Raw genomic sequence first — 15,868 nt, forward strand, 5'->3', positions numbered from 1 at the left:
GGGGACGCCGCCTCGGCCGCCGCCGCGGGAGCGGCCGCGCCGGGGTGCCGGGTCCCCGAGCCCGGTCCCTGCCGGCCCGCGGCGCGTCCGGTGCCAGCGTCAAGGGACCGCGCGACCCCGGCCCTCGGGCCCCGGACCCCCCAGCCCAACTTGGCGACCAGGTTGGCAGCTCTCGCGTTCCCTCTGGGTAAACGGACCAGAGGCGCGTGTGTGTCTGCGGGTGGCGACGGCGCTGGGAGGACGGCGACAGTGAGGACGCGTGTGAAAGCAGGGGAGACCGAGAGGGGGTGCCAAGCGGGTGTGTTGGGGGCTGCCGCACGCAGGGGTCGAGACGAGACGGGCGCCTTTGGAGGAAGCGACTCCGAGTTGCACCAACTCCGGAGGGGCGTGCGCTGCTGTCCAGGCGGCCCCTTGCCTTCCCAGGGAGGGGAACGGAGTGGGATGCCGCTGGGGGCTCAGAGATGCGGCAGGGAGTGTGGGGGAAGTGGGCAGGCCCCGCTGGCCCAGGCCGGCCCGCGGCATCAGCGGGGTGACCTGTCAGAGTTCCTGGGCCAGAGGGCAGTGCAACGCCAAGCCCGCGGGCTTCCCGGGACCATCTGGGAAAGGCCGGACAACCCCTAGGATGGAGAGGCATAGCCAAGCCCTGAGTGATTGTGCTGGACTTGACCTAAATTCCTTCCTGGCATGGCAAACCTTTCTAGAAAGGTGAAACAATTATACTGGCAGAATTGTGATATCGATCTGTCGCGGAAGAGGACCTCTCTACCAGAGTTTCAACCCAGGAAACTCAAGGAAGGCGGAATCCGGCTCTGTGTGTGCTTGTATTCTAGAGTGAGAGGTGGTAGAACTGGATCAAAACCGGCAAAGGCTGGTCACGTGTTTCCGAAGTCCCTGGGCCCATGTCCAGCCAGCTCCTGACCCCCGGTGCCTCTTGACCCAGGGTCCCTGGAGGTCTTTGTGTCTGGAAAGGTCAGTGAATTCCTGCCTCTGCAAAATAGACTCATGCCCATATAAACTGTGGCAGGGAGGGGGTAAAGGGAGGGCCGTGCCTTTTCAGAACCAGAGCTCTCAGCCAAAGGAGGGCGTGAAAGGGTGGGTGCCGGTGGCCCAGGCTGCCTCCTGACTGCCATGGTAACTCATCCTTCGTGGTATGGGGCAGAGCTCTGTGTGCGAATAGGACTGAGGTCTGGGCTTTCTGAGCACAGGCTCTAAGCCTTCGGGGAGCAAAGGGCCAGGTGGTGACATGAAACAGGCCCTTCCCCAATGTGACACTGCCTCCGACCATGATCTCAGGGGCTGAGGTCTTTGTTCATTGGTGTTAGTGATGCCTGTGAACCAGCAACTGCCCCTCCCCTCCCCACAAAATCCCCAGACTTTCCATGTGTCAACGAGACTTAAGAGCTAGATTTGTCCCTGTAGAAGGCCAGATGAATCCAGATGGTTTTAGATTTAAAGCCGTACCTACTTAGCGCCCCCAGCCAAGTGAGTTGTGGGCAGTGGTTGAGGAAGTTCATGTTACTGTCACTGTGATGCCTCCCGGGACCCCTGTGGAGGCACAGAGGGAATGTGAAGCATTGTGGTCAGGTCCACAATCCCTGCACGGGGGCCACTTCTCACTTCTGTGGAGGGACACCTGGCCCCGAGATGGCCAGGGACAGTGCCTCCAAGGAAGCCTGCAGAAGCCTCCCGGAGCTCTGTGTCCTCGTGCTTTACCCCTTCCCGTCCAGGGACGTGTGTGTGAGCAAATCATCAACCCCTGAGAGTGGCTGCGGCAGCCGTAGGATGGGGGTCCAGGGTCCGCAGAGGGGGCGTATTGAAGGTGGATGTGTGAGGAGTTGACAGCTGGAATGTGAAGGTGGGTCTCCTTTGAACTGTGCCCCCATGGGTCCACTTGTCTCTCCTTCTGCTGCCGTCATCCCAGTCCAAGCCATCCCCCTTTTAGCAAAACTCCCTCCTTCCAGGTCAGAGGCACATCCTAGCCCAGACCAGTCCTCTGCGATTCCCAGGCTCAGGTGCCCACTCTACCTTTCCTCTGGGATGTCAAATGCCCCCAACTCAACATGTCCCAAATCAAACTTGTGAACTCCCCTGACCCAGCCCAACACTTTGCTAATGTTTTCTTTATCCGTCTAATCACACCAGCCTCCACCCTGCTGTGGAAGAGCATGCTGGATTGTCATTTCCCTGAGGACCGTACTGTGTCCTCCGTGCCCAGCCAGGCATCTGACAGGAGGCTCTGAAAACCATCACTGGACGATTGAAACGTTTTAGGGGCGCATCTGCGGATGTGGGGAGTTTGTGTCTTTTTAGGGGATGTCCCTTGTGGTTGATAGGCAACCACTCTTTTTTTTTTTTTTTTTTTTAATGTGATTGAACTGGATCCTGGAGAGATAAGAGAGGTCTGTCTAGGGACCACATTGACAGTGTTTCTGGAGATGCCCGACATACTTGCTAAAATGACTGTCTGACCTGGACCAGAGTGACCCCAGATGACCTCCCAAGGAGGCGGGTTGGAGATCAGTCAGGAGCCCCATGGACGCCGTCCTCCGTTCCTTTATTTGACATGTCTTTTTCGTTTATAATGTTTGAGTTACACTTACAGAGGTTCTGCTGTCAAAACAAGAACAAATATATCCATTAGGATAAAGACTGGCCTTCTTAATATTTGATTATCACTAGGAAGAGACTGCGTGTTCCAAGATCGCCTTCAGCACTTCTCTTGGCGTGCCATCTCCTAGTGAACCAATGGCTGTGTGTTCCCTGAAGGCACCGCTATGCTTTCCAGATTCTCAGAGATGGAGCCTGCTCAGTCACCTACTCTGAATCTCCTTCCCCTTTATCTCCATCTTCGGGACTCCTACTCATACCTCAAGGCCCACAGATGCCTGTCTCCACAAAGCCTTCCTAACCTCTCTCCATAAGAGATATCTCTCTTCCTTTTAGTTCTGTAGAAGGTTACCTGTCCTGAAGCAGCTATGAGAATCTGTTTTGATTTCCAGTTGACTTGTTTATCTCCTCTACCAGGTCATTTGTGTTTTCAGGGTGGAAGGTATGTCTCTGAGAGCCTGGACTTTGGGTTCAGGTATGGATTCAAATCCTGGTCCTGGTATGACCTTGGCTGAGTTATTCAAGATCATGCCTCAGTGTTCTCTCCTCTAGAATGGGAGTGATAATCTCTACTTCACAGGACTGTTCTGAGCGTGACAGTTGATGCATATAAAGAACCAGGCACATGGCTGGCACTCCGTAAACTGTGGTTATTAGTCCCCTCCAATACCCGAGGCTGTGTATTGCATGCAGTAAGAAACAGTGATGTTTGAATGAATAAATGAACAAACTCAGAGTCCACATGAGTAGATAGATACCTTTTGTGTGCCTTCCACAGTGCTAGATCAAATCAATACGGTGGGACATGCCAGTTAACTTTATTTTTTTGCGTGATAATTTGAAAGATGATGTAAAATTTGCGTGATTAAGTATTTTAATCTGTGCTCCATGAACAAATCTATTCTTTAACACACGCCATTGACTCTTCAATGTGCGAATGATCTGGTAGGCGGAGGTGCAGTGTTTTATGTGCATTAGCCTGGGTGCACGGGCTGGATTAAACCAGGCTGTGTGCCAGATGCAAGTGAGCCAAACCCGGCATCGAGAAGTGGTGTGTCTAGAACCAGCGTGGCCCCAGGGTCAAGAGAATGGCTTCTAGACTAGAAAACTGCCCCCCAAACCCTCAGAACTTCAGTTTTCTTACCTCCAAAGAGAGACGTGTGGCACCGGGCCATCTCTGAGCCCCTCCTAACCCCAGTGTGCTGATCGATTTCACCCATCCACGCTGGTCCGGGCGGTGCTGCCGCCGACCGCACGCCCGGCTGCATCCACAGCTGGGCGGCCTCCCGTTCCCGGTTCATCTCAGGGGCCACATCCTCTCAGCGCCGGGTACCAGATCTACCCAGAGCAGGATTAGGCTCATGGGTATGTTCAGCATGGTGTTAGTTTTACATGCTGACCCCAGACATACCGAAAGGCTTTTTTTGGAGAGTTAACTTCTCACTGTTGTGTCACTTGGGTTTTTCTCCAAAAGCAGAGTGCTGGATAACACTCTAGATGGTTGGAGTTTTAGATCAGCTGTACCGGGGGAAAACGGGTTTCCTTGAGCTTTACTAAATCCTCCGACAGATATGCAGGTGTACAGTTGTGGGGCTGGGGGAGCATCTGCCGGATTCAGGCTGGGAGACCCCTAGTCTGGGGATTACGAAACTGGCTTTCTTTTCTTCTCTCAGTCTGGCTGCTGTTCTCCAAACCTTGTCCATCAAGGGCCGCCCCAGGTGTTCTACCTGGGGAGTTTTGATGTGGTTCGCAGCCTCTTTGAACTCACACGGCTCCCGGCCCAGAGCCAGAAATGTGAGCCTGATGTCTTTCTTTCAGCTGTGCAAATACTTCAAAGGAGTTGTCAGAGCTTACGAAATAAAAAAATTTTAGCAATATCTTTCAGAAAAACAAACATACCCTTTTATATTGATTCCCAGCGAAATAAGAAGTAAGTAAATATATATATTTTTAATGTGTGCTTTTAAATAGGTTTCAGATACAATCAAGAGTATATTGGATGAGAGATCCAAAAAGGTGACAACGTTTTCTTTCTCCCTGAAACAAATATAAACTCCAGCAGGGGACAGAGGAGAGTTTGAAGGAAAAAAATGATCCTTGGTTATGTGCTAAAAACCTGAAGCTTTTTGGGCAGGTGTTTTGCTCTTCTGTTTATTGGGTGGGGAATGAAGAATTGATAGGAAAACTTGTCTGCACCCCAAGCCTGGGCTCCAGCAACGCTAAATATGATCTGGCAGAAAGGCTCATGCCGGAAGGAGTGTTCAGCGTTCAGCCATGCTCCCCGGCAGGTGCACTGGCTGCGTCATCCTCTCCAGGGATGCTGGGTTGCTCGCCAGGTGCCTGGAGCTCACAGGGCATCCAGGCTTCCAAGAAAAGTGGAAAGTGGAGCAGTGGAGGGAGGGGAGGAAGTGACAGACCCGAGTGTGAGCCGTCCCGGGCAGTGGAGGAGGCTGTATGCTGGGCTCCCCCAGCAGTGATTTTACTCTTTCTGAGAACCAGCAGTGGATCTAAGCCCCGGGCTTTGCTTTTCACTGGCAGGTGCCCAGCCCAGGACTCAGAGCACAGGCTTTGGAGCAGAGGGATGGGGTCAGGCTGGGGCTCTTGACACTGAGGCTCTGGGCAAGTGACTTACTATCTCCCAGTGTGATCCCTCCTCTTTCTGATGGGGACAGTGACACTTTCCAAACAGGGTTGTTATGTGGATGGATTGAGGTCACGTATAGAGAGCACGGCCTCCTGCTTACCAGACGGTCACTGGTACTGCTATCATGTCCAGGAGTCCAGGGGCGATGGGACTGGCATCAAAGGCTCGAGACGATCTGAGCTCTGATTTCTGCTCAGCTACACTTGCTTTGTCCTCAAAGCAAGTCACTCCATTTCCATTCTGTAAACACAGGCGTTTTTGGTTATTAATGTCCTTTAAATCTATTTGGTCGTTTCCAGCTGAACATTAGTCAAGGATTTTTGTACTAGGGAGCAAATTACTTCCATTTTTCTTCTCAGCTAAGATTTTTGAATGTCCTGTCGCCTAGCTCCTTGGTTACCATGTGTTATTCTGAGTGACCTTTGTACTCAGCCTTGTTATTTTGTTTCTGACCCCAAAAGGACTTGGCGTTTACAGGCTGTGTCCCAGGGACGGGGCTTCCGTGGGTCTGCTTGGCTGAGTTCAGCGGACTTGGCCTTGACTCCTTTGTCAATATGCACGAGTGCCGGGGGTGGGAGCCCGCTGGGGCAGAGCCCAGCCAGTGCCAGCTCCTGTCCCAGCAGGTACCCCATTAAACCGTGGGAGCTCCGGCCTCCCTTTCTTCCTCTCTTGTTCTAAAGGCTGCCCTCAAAGGGGGACACCCACTTACGTGATTTGATGTCACAGCCCTGGGACCTCCCCTCCCTCACTCACCAGTCTGGCTGGATTCTTGTCACAGGATAAAGCTTTTCTCTGGTCGTTTGAAATATGGCTCAGGAGGGGCTTTGAGTGCTTTGAGGACACCAGTGGTCAGTTTTTCTTACGTCGCAATTTTTCCCAGGGCTGGCCTGCTCTTAGCCATTTTATACTAATCCACTTGTTACAAAACAGGGAGACTCTCAAGATACTAAGATTCCCCCCCCCCCCCCGGCATGCGGGCCTCTCACTGTTGTGGCCTCTCCCGTCGTTGCGGAGCACAGGCTCCAGACGCGCAGGCTCAGCGGCCATGGCTCACGGGCCCAGCCGCTCCGCGGCATGTGGGTTCCTCCCGGACCAGGGCACGAACCCGTGTCCCCTGCATCGGCAGGCGGACTCTCAACCACTGCGCCACCAGGGAAGCCCGAGATACTAAGCTTTTTATCTTCTCATGACTGTCCTCTGAGGAGGCCTCCAGATTTTTCGTTCCAGAATGGGAGCCCTGGATCCTAGTACCTGTAGGCAAGAGTTAAGAACCAAGGCATAGCCTGAGACGATTTCAGAGAGCAAGGGGGTGACCTGTCACTTCCAAACACACTTTATCTCAGAAGCAGAAGCTCTCTCAACAATTCCAGGGGAACAGGGGTAGGGAATCAGTATGAGTTAACAAAAAGTCAGGATATTTGTATCCTTTCATGACATTCAGGGATTTACAGTGACTCAGTCTGGGCTCACAAAATGTTGCCTTAGGGCACTTGCTTTAATGACTAGAAAACACATAAACGCTCTTTCAAAGAGATTAAAATACTTTAGCTTCTTAAACATGTAAAAAATAAACCCATCTTAGTTGCACTATGACATTGGCTAATCAAAAGAAACTCTCCTTTGCAACCACATTATTTCAAGTCAGCTCAAAACCTGCCTGGTTACTAGTAAAGGTATTCCTTGTAATGAACGCTTTTCTTCAGTAGGTGGTTTTTCTGGCTCTGAAAGCGGCCTTAGTTTTATAAGCAGCCGAACATTTAAGTCCCGGACACCGAAATGCTTTGAAACAGTCACCCGTCCTTCAGGTTCAAATACAGTTGGCTCAGCACTGTCTCCCCCTGAGCTTCTGGCAGCACCTCATTAAGTGCATCGGTAATTCAATAAATTACTTTCCGCCAGTGTTGCGAACATCAGCTAAAGTTCAGTCATCTATTGGAGATGGTATCAGTCTGCTCATTTAAATTCCTTTGAGCAAAGTCCTGATTTTGGCCCAACATAATATAAAAATGCAAGAGCCAGAAATTTAATAATTTTCCACAGAATTGGGCCAAGCTAGGCCTATTCTTAGCCAGCCAGTGACATTCTTTCAAAGGATATTTCTTGGTTTTCATCAAATGTGGGTAGTATTTAAAAGAGTCTGTAAGGTCGCATAGAAGGGACAAATGGGGATTTAAGCATTTATTATCTACGATGTACTTGCACTGGGCTTAACACTGGTGTTGCAGAAAAGTCACAGTGCCTGTCCTATGGGTGCCCCACACCCATAGGCGGGCAAAATCCATCATTTCCAGGGCATATATAAGTAAAGGTGGATGCAGAGGTGGAACAGAGCTGTCAAGACGGGCTTTTGAAGCAGGGGCCTGGAAGGGCTTCACCAAATAGAGCAGGCTTCGTTTTCAAGGATGTTTTCTTGGCAGCCAACAGGGCTAGAACATTCCAGACAGAGGGGCCTCTGTGTGCTTGCCCAGCGATGAAAAGTAGCGTGACCTATCTGAGGAACAGCGGGTATCTGAGTGCGGCTAAAGCCCAGGGATGATGAGACTGGGACAAGACAGATGGAAAAGCTCGGGATTCTCCAGACACTTCTAAGAGTCTGAGTTCTGTGTGATGGCCCAGCAGTTCTTAACCTGTTTAAGCTCATGTCCTCCTTTGAGATTCTGAGGAAGACTATAGACTCATCCTGCAGAAAAATGCATGTGTCTACAGTTTGTTTTTACAGCTTCACGAGTCTTGCCTGACCAAGGCCCTGACATTTTTGGCTAGGAAGACTGCTTTGCACCTGGGCCAGATGCAAGATTAAGGGATGATGATAAGACCAGATTGTAGGCTGAGTTGGAGGTGCCTTTGGCGGGGAGCCAAGGAATTTGGTGACTGGAGGCAGGTGATTCTACTACGGAGAGTCTGCCCAGCAAGGCTTGAGGACAGTTTTTCATCTTGAAACTGGTAATGACAATGTTTGTGCATCACCCTGCTAACTGTTTATCTTTCTTTTTATGAGAAATTTGGTTACAGCGTACATTGTACATGGGGGATTGGACAGTATTCCTAGTAAAATAACATGAAATAGGTCATTTAATGGTGGCTGTTGTCATCAGAGAAGCCGGCTCAGAGGAATTGTGGTAAGAAGGGCTCATGAACCTGCATGTGGCCACCGTTCGCCTCTGACAGGTATAGATTGGGAGTCACCCCACTCTCTCCTGCACCCAGGACTCTTGCCTTGCAGACCTCAATCTAGCTTGCTGCATCACATTTTAAGTTTCCTTTTTAAGTGGAGAAAAGCCAGATTTGAAGCAATGACGTTTATTAAAGGAGTGGAACACAGCAGCTGGGGGAGAGGCTCAGAGAATCATGGTCACTTACGCAAACCAAATCTGAGGGATGTTTAATGCAGCTGGCCCGCCCCAGCTGGTCAGCATCCTGGCAGTTGTCCCTCTGGCAGAAAGAGAGGAAAGACGCACACTTACAAGAGCGAAGAAGGCCGGCTGCCCCCGAGGAGGAGCTTCTGACAGAGGTTGAGTGCCTTTGCCGATTTCTTAGCCAGCCGGAGTGAGAACCTTCCCTGTAGATTTCCACGAACTGGCCCAACTGGGAAACTCAGTTCTGTCTTCCATGCCGGGGAAGGGGAGCTTTCCTGAGGGCTCCCTGGGCTGTAAAACACCCTTCAAAGTCATGGAGATCAGGAATGATGGTGAGGCCCACAATTGCATTGCATTAAAAATTCATTTTCTCAGGACGTCCCTGGCGGTCCAGCGGTTAAGACTCCGCGCTTCCACTGCAGGGGGTGCGTGTTCGATCCCTGGTCGGGGAACTAAAATCCGCATGCCATGCGGCCAAAAAAAATAAAAATTCATTTTCTCCCTTCATTTTACAAATGGAGCCAGGTCCAGGTACCTTTGTGTGCAGAACAGTGCCCAGGACGGACATACGACCTGGCTCAATGAAACCACGGTTTTGTGCTCAGGAAACTGAATTCACTGCACACTAAAGAGGCACCCTTCCCACTGATTTTCATCAAATAAAAAAGAAAACACTTTTACTCATTTCTAGTTATTTTCTCAATAACCTTCCTCATTTGTTTTTTTTTTTTGCGGTACGCGGGCCTCTCACTCTTGTGGCCTCTCCCGTTGCGGAGCACAGGCTCCGGACACGCAGGCTCAGTGGCCATGGCTCACGGGCCTAGCTGCTCCACGGCATGTGGGATCCTCCCAGACCGGGGCACGAACCCGTGTCCCCTGCATCGGCAGGCGGACTCTCAACCACTGCGCCACCAGGGAAGCCCCCTCGTTTGTTTTTAAGTAACTAGAAATACGTTTTCCGTATAAGTCCTTCAGTTTACCAAAAACCAAAGCCAATTCGGTGAAATAATGTCATTTGCAGCTACATGGATGGACCTAGGGATTATCATACTAAGCGAAGTAAGTCAGAAAGAGAAAGACAAACACCATGTGATATCACTTATGTGTGGCATCTAAAATATGACACAAATGAACTTATCCACGAAACAGAAACAGACTCACACACATAGAGAACAGACTGTGGTTGCCAAGGGTGAGGGGGTGTGTGGGAGGGATGGATTGGGAGTTTGGGATTAACAGATGCAAACTATTATATATAGAATGGATAAACAACAAGGTCCTACTGTATAGCACAGGGAACCATATTCAATATCCTGGGATATCGGCTTCCCTGGTGGCGCAGTGGTTGAGAGTCTGCGTGCTGATGCAGGGGACGCGGGTTTGAGCCCTGGTCTGGGAGGATCCCACATGCCACGGAGCAACTGGGCCCGTGCGCCACAACTACTGAGCCTGCGCGTCTGGAGCCTGTGCTCCGCAACAAGAGAGGCCACGATAGTGAGAGGCCCGCGCACCGCGATGAAGAGTGGCCCCCGCTTGCCACAACTAGAGAAAGCCCTTGCACAGAAATGAAGACCCAACACAGCAAAAATTAATTAATTAATTAATAAACTCCTACCCCCAACATCTTCTTTAAAAAAAAAAAAAATATATATATATATATATATATATATATCTCCTGGGATAAACTGTAATGGAAAAGAAAATAAATGAATAAATACCAAAGCCAAGTCTACCTTTTTGTTTTAGACATTTTCTCTTTGAGAAGTTTGGGGAACTGTGTGAGCTCCCTGTTTAGAGTCTGAGGACAATGCCTGCCCTAGGTGAGCAGCCTGAGACTTGCCGGGGTCACAATGCCTGTTCCTGGTACCATGTCCTGACCAGGACTGAGCATCCTTTTTTTTTTTTTTAATGTAACTTACTTTTTATTGAAAGTATCTTGCATTCGTGACTGATGCTTTCTGCATTATGCCACACATTTTAACATTAAAGATTAAATTATTTTTTACACACAAGTAGTATTTATGGTTTTCCCCACATAGGATTACTGTTTATAAAAAGATGACACACCACATGGGTCAAGTGTCTTTTTTAATTGAAAAGCCAGCAAACTGTCTAATTCTATTTCCTCTCAAACCACAAACTGAGTAGTAACTGAGCCTCTAGCCAGCATATTCAAAGCTGAGAGGATTACAAATGCAAAAACACGTCCTCAGATCTAATTAAGGGAGCGCTGCTACATACAGGCTAATCGATACCAGTGGACTCCAGGAAGCTGGAAGACATTCTGATAACCCCACTCTGATAACATTTACCTCAAGTAGCCTTTTTCCAGTTGCCAACTCATGAATAAAGATAATATGTTGTTAATTCTATTTCGGAAAATTTTTTGCAAGTTGTTTTATTTACAATGCCAACTTTTAAAAGTCACTAAACTGAAGTTAACTGGACAATAAACTAGGCAGAAATTGCTTTACAAAAAGAGGGAAAGCCCAAAATGCCACTTTATATAGAGAACCCACAGTTCAGTTTTATTCAGAGCAAAGAAAAAATAACTTTTGATCATACTAGAAGAAACTGAGCCATAAGTTTGGAATCTGTACTGAAACTACATATGCAATGAGGACGACATTCTGCTAAAATACAACTGATTTGCTGCTGCATTTGTGGACCGTTTTTCTAATATTAACAATTATAAACAAAGCAGTGCAACTAGTATTTGGAGCAATCCTTACAGTGTTACAGCATCAGGCACAAAATTTCACTTCTCCTCACACCACTGGTTCTCTCTGTGTACCTGGGCTTCCTCTTCTTCAGTAAAATCATTTTTGATATTGAATGTCTTTCGAATCTCCTCAGGAGTTTCTCCCTTGATCATACTAGCAACAGTCTTGCAGGTAACATCAGGCAAACCTTTGATGTCTAAGTAGTTTGCTGCCAGTATAAGCTCAAAAAGTGTTCCTTGGTCAACTTGCAGGAATTCTTGATCCCGAACAGGGATGTCATCTGTTCGCTTTTCTTTGTTCTCATCATCCTTAGGAGAGGAGGACCATCCCTGTCGGGGGTGCACCACTGAATGACCATTTTTAATGTTGCTGCCTTAACATTTGGCAAGGGGACTGGATCATCATCTCCTTCATCATCCATTCCGAAATCTTCCAACATGGTCTTTTTTAAAAAATTTAATTAATTAATTAATTTGGCTGTGTTGGGTCTTCATTTCTGTGCGAGGGCTTTCTCTAGTTGCGGCAAACGGGGGCCACTCTTCATTGCGGTGCGCGGACCTCTCACCGTTGTGGCCTCTCCCGTTGCGGAGCACGGGCTCCGGACGCGCAGGCTCAGTAGCTGTGGCTCACGGGCCCAGGTGCTCCGCGGCATGTGGGATCTTCCCAGACCAGGGCTCGAACCCGCCGCGTCCCCTGCATTGGCAGGCAGACTCTCAACCACTGCGCCACCAGGGAAGCCCCAACGTGGTCTTAATGGTCACAGATTGTTTCACAATTTCAACATCAACTTCAAATATCTATCCATCAGAACTCTGCAACTTAATTGAAGGCATGGTGTTAGGACTCAAGGAGATGGTGGGCCAGGGACTGATGAAAGCAGGGCGGCGTCTGCAAAAAGAAAAACAGACGAGTTGAGAACAAGTCCAACCGAGCATCCTTTTCCTGTTCTCACCACCCTGGTGGGCTGACCCCTTTATCCTCCCTCCTGTGTCTGACCCCCTGTTCAGTTTTGGGGCTTCGGGAAATGGGGGCCCCTCGTGTGGAGGCCCCACACGAAAGCCTAGCTTATCTGTCTGTTTTGACAGGAGTTGAACGTTCCAGCCTCTAGCAGAGTCTGGAGGTGAGGGGCTATGGCCTCACTGCTGGGCCTCCATCCTGTGTCTGCTTGGCCTGACTCTCGCCAGCCTGTTCCTCTGGGTGTGGTTTCGGCCCGGCCAGCTGCGTCCAGGCGGTATTTTAGAAGGCAGTCACGTGTGTTTCTTGCACGTGGCATGCTTTTGTTTAGCAAATGATTTATTGTTTTTTATAGTAAAATGCACATCCTGAATGGGCAGGCAGTGCCGGGCAGAAATCAAGGACATCAATCCTCGTTATTTTACTTTGCAATGGATTTTCTTGTTGTCTTGTTTTGTGTCAGTATAGCAGTGATCTGTAAGTGCTTTACAGAGATTATGCTTTCTTTAGTGACCGGCAGCTTGGAGGTTGGAGCAGCCAGGCTCCATGTGCTGTGTCCATTTTCAGACCCGGCAGGCAGGGAGCGTGGCCGTGCTTCCCAGAGTGACTTCCGAGCCGATGGCCTGAGCGATGTTGGGCGGGAATTGCTTGGCTGTGTGGATGTAATGGGCTTGATTGATGGTGACTATATGCATTGAAACGTGTGGAGTGATTGGTATCTGGTGCCCTGGGGCTCGACCCCTGTTGCCAATGATACGAGACATCGGTTAGGCGCCCATGAGGAGAGTCCCTTGGCCCCCCTGGAGCCTGAGGGGGGCCTGCCTTCTGGGAGGAGCCCCTTGCTGCCTCCACTCTGAGTCTGGTTGAGGGTCCACTCTGTTCCCCACCCCCAGCCAGGGTATGTATCCCCAGGGAGCTGGTGGGTGTGCAGCTGCCCTGAGGTCACCACACTCCCCTCTGATCACCGGTGCTAGTTGGTGGGGGTCCCGGTGGCGGGACAGCAGAAGCAGCTCCCATTACTGACGTGGCTGTAGCCTCCCAGGCCCGTCTGTGGGAGGGTCTGCTGGAGAGTCTGTACCTGGGTGTGGGCTGACCCTTCCTCCACGACTCCCCTGGCCTTCCCTGGGGACCCAGTGCAGAGGAAGGTGTGATGTCGCCCTGCAGACTGGAAGAGGCAGGCTGTGTATTGTCAGGGATCTGAGGGTGTCAGACGTGGAGACACGGTTCATTCCACTCGGGTTCACAAGAGGCCTCCTTGACTTACATAACTGAAGGTTCAGGAAGAGCGGGATCCAGTGGCTCAGCGTTGCCGTCAAGGTCCGCCGTCCTTTCCCCTTCGCCTGGACAGGCTCTTTCCCCAGCAGCCTCTCATCCCCCCAGGAGAGAGCCTTTCCAGCAGGTGCAGCCGTAGGCTCCCAGGTGGGTCTCCTTGGCTCTGATGAGCCAGGCCTCGGCCACTTGCCGTCCCCAAAGCTTGCACCGTGGCCAGGGCTCACCCTATTCTGACTGTCCAGGCTTGGGCCCCGTGTCCTGCCAGGGGTCGGGGGTGGAGCAGCTCCCTCCAGATCACCTTGGGGTGGGGTGGCTGGGGCCTTCAGGGGAAGGGAAGAGGCTGGACCACTCAGGGAGCAGATGTGAGGACCCCTCGGCCTCCTGGGAAGGGTCTTGGAATCAGAGGAGGGACTTGGGCTCCGTCTTGGGCTGGGGGAGGTGAAGGGGGTTCTGAGGAAGGGGAGGTGGCTGATGAGGGGTGGGCTGGGGGCCCGGGGGGCTCTCAGTGGCCTCCTCCAGTGGGCCATGCATCAGGGAGGTCCCAGAGGGCAGGTCCCAGAGCATCCTGCATGCCGTGAGGTCGGCAGCTGCATTTTTCACAGAGCTCCCCAGGGAATCCCGATGTGTGGCCAGGTGGAAGACGTCAGGGGCTTTTTGCAGGGTCCCAGGAGCGAGGTCAGGACTCTCCACAGTGATAGAGGGCAGAGGGTGGCCCCGATGGTATAGGCGGCCCCGTGGCTGCCTGGGCAGGTGGAGAAGAGGCACCGATTCCTCGCAGGGCCAACAGCAGGATTGAGATGGTACCTGGTACCCGTGGCTCTCAGGACTGAGATGCAACCAGCGTTGGGAGGGGGCCAGTCATGAGTGCCTGCACCGAGGGAGACTTGTATCCTCGGTGAATCCCCTTCGTTCGTGCTCTGCTCCCCTTTCAGTCCGGCCGCTTCTGTCCTAAATGAGAGCTCTTGGATAGACTAACCCATGACCGAGGTGTTAGGGACTCAGTGGGGGCCAGTTTCAAGTGTTGCTTTTTATAAGACGACAGCTTGGGAAAGACGAGGCCTAAACGGAATAAACAGTGGAGGGTGGGATTCCCAGCATTATGCTGGTGATGGTGGAGGCTCCTGCCCGCAGCCCTGAAGCCCCAGGAGACTTGTAGTCATGTACATATGTACATTCAGTCATCCGTTCAGCACATATGAACGGGAGACCTACTCTGTGCTGGGGCTCCAGGGCTGAACAGAATCCACGGGTCCTGCCCTTGCATCCTCTACCTGGCGCCTGGGCTTCCATGTCTGTCTGTCTGTCTGTCCCCAGGATTCCCCTAAGAGGCTGGTGGCGCCCAGCTCAGCCTTGCTCTGGGGACCGTGTGTGGCGAGGGGGCCGCCCCGAGGTCCTGGTGTCATCCACGTGGGACTGAGAGGCTCTCCTGTGCCTGGAACTGTGCCCGCTTCGCTTCCCCGTGGATCCGGAGCAGTGTGTGTTCATTAGGGGCCCCATTTCCACGTGGGTGTTGATGGCTGAGTGGCTGCCGCCCGGGACTGAAATTTTGCCAGCCTCTCTTTAAAGAGCCCGTCTATCTTGTAGTGAATACAGATTCCTGCGACTCTCTTTCTAACCTTAACATTCAAAGGAGGTCGGACTCTAAGGCCAAAGTGGGCGGCAGGGCCACCCATTGGCTGTGGCCAGGCTTGTCCCCCCCAGGCTCCCCTTCTGCTCCCCGCTTCCCCACTCTGCTCTCTTGTGTTTCCCCAGTCTCAGCTCCACCCCTGGGGCTTCTTCTTCCAGAACCCCAGACCCCGCTGAGCTCACCCTCTCGCGGTGGGGCCACTCGCGCTGTGGAGTGAGGGCCCTGACCCCAGACACCTGCCCCGCGGTGGCAGTGGCCATGTCAGTGGCCTCGTGCGTCTGGCAGCTCGCCCGCCCGCTGCACGCCTGCCCAGACCGGTGGCCCCGAGAGCTGACACTTCACCTTCAGAGTGGCCGGCGTGTCATTCTTTTGAAACGAGCAATAGCAAAGCTAGTTCAAGAAATGCCCATTGTTTCCTCCCTCCTATTGCCCAGTCTCCAAAAAATGAAAAGATCCGATGGCCTCATCACATGAGGAGGCCAGGGGGACAGGCTTCCGGGAACAGGGGTCACCCCAGGGGCTGCAGGAGAGACCCTGACTCAGGCCTGAGGAACCACAGATGCCCGGGGCTAAGTGCTGCAAGCCCGGCAGAACCGAATAACAGAATGATTTTGCCCAGCTGCTCCTGATGCGAAAATCATTTTGGATTCGTTTTAAGGGCTCCATGGAGAGTTTCTACTTTGGG

At 51.6% G+C, this 15,868-nt stretch overlaps 1 pseudogene; it reads right to left on the reverse strand.

Annotated features, from left to right (window-relative positions):
- Positions 1 to 11,365: 11,365 nt before the first annotated feature.
- Positions 11,366 to 12,516, reverse strand: LOC114883325 (annotated as a pseudogene).
- Positions 12,517 to 15,868: the final 3,352 nt, after the last annotated feature.

Source organism: Monodon monoceros, unplaced genomic scaffold (assembly GCF_005190385.1).
Source record: "Monodon monoceros isolate NGI ecotype Baffin Bay Population unplaced genomic scaffold, NGI_Narwhal_1 Super_Scaffold_4, whole genome shotgun sequence".
Lineage (NCBI taxonomy): Eukaryota > Metazoa > Chordata > Mammalia > Artiodactyla > Monodontidae > Monodon > Monodon monoceros.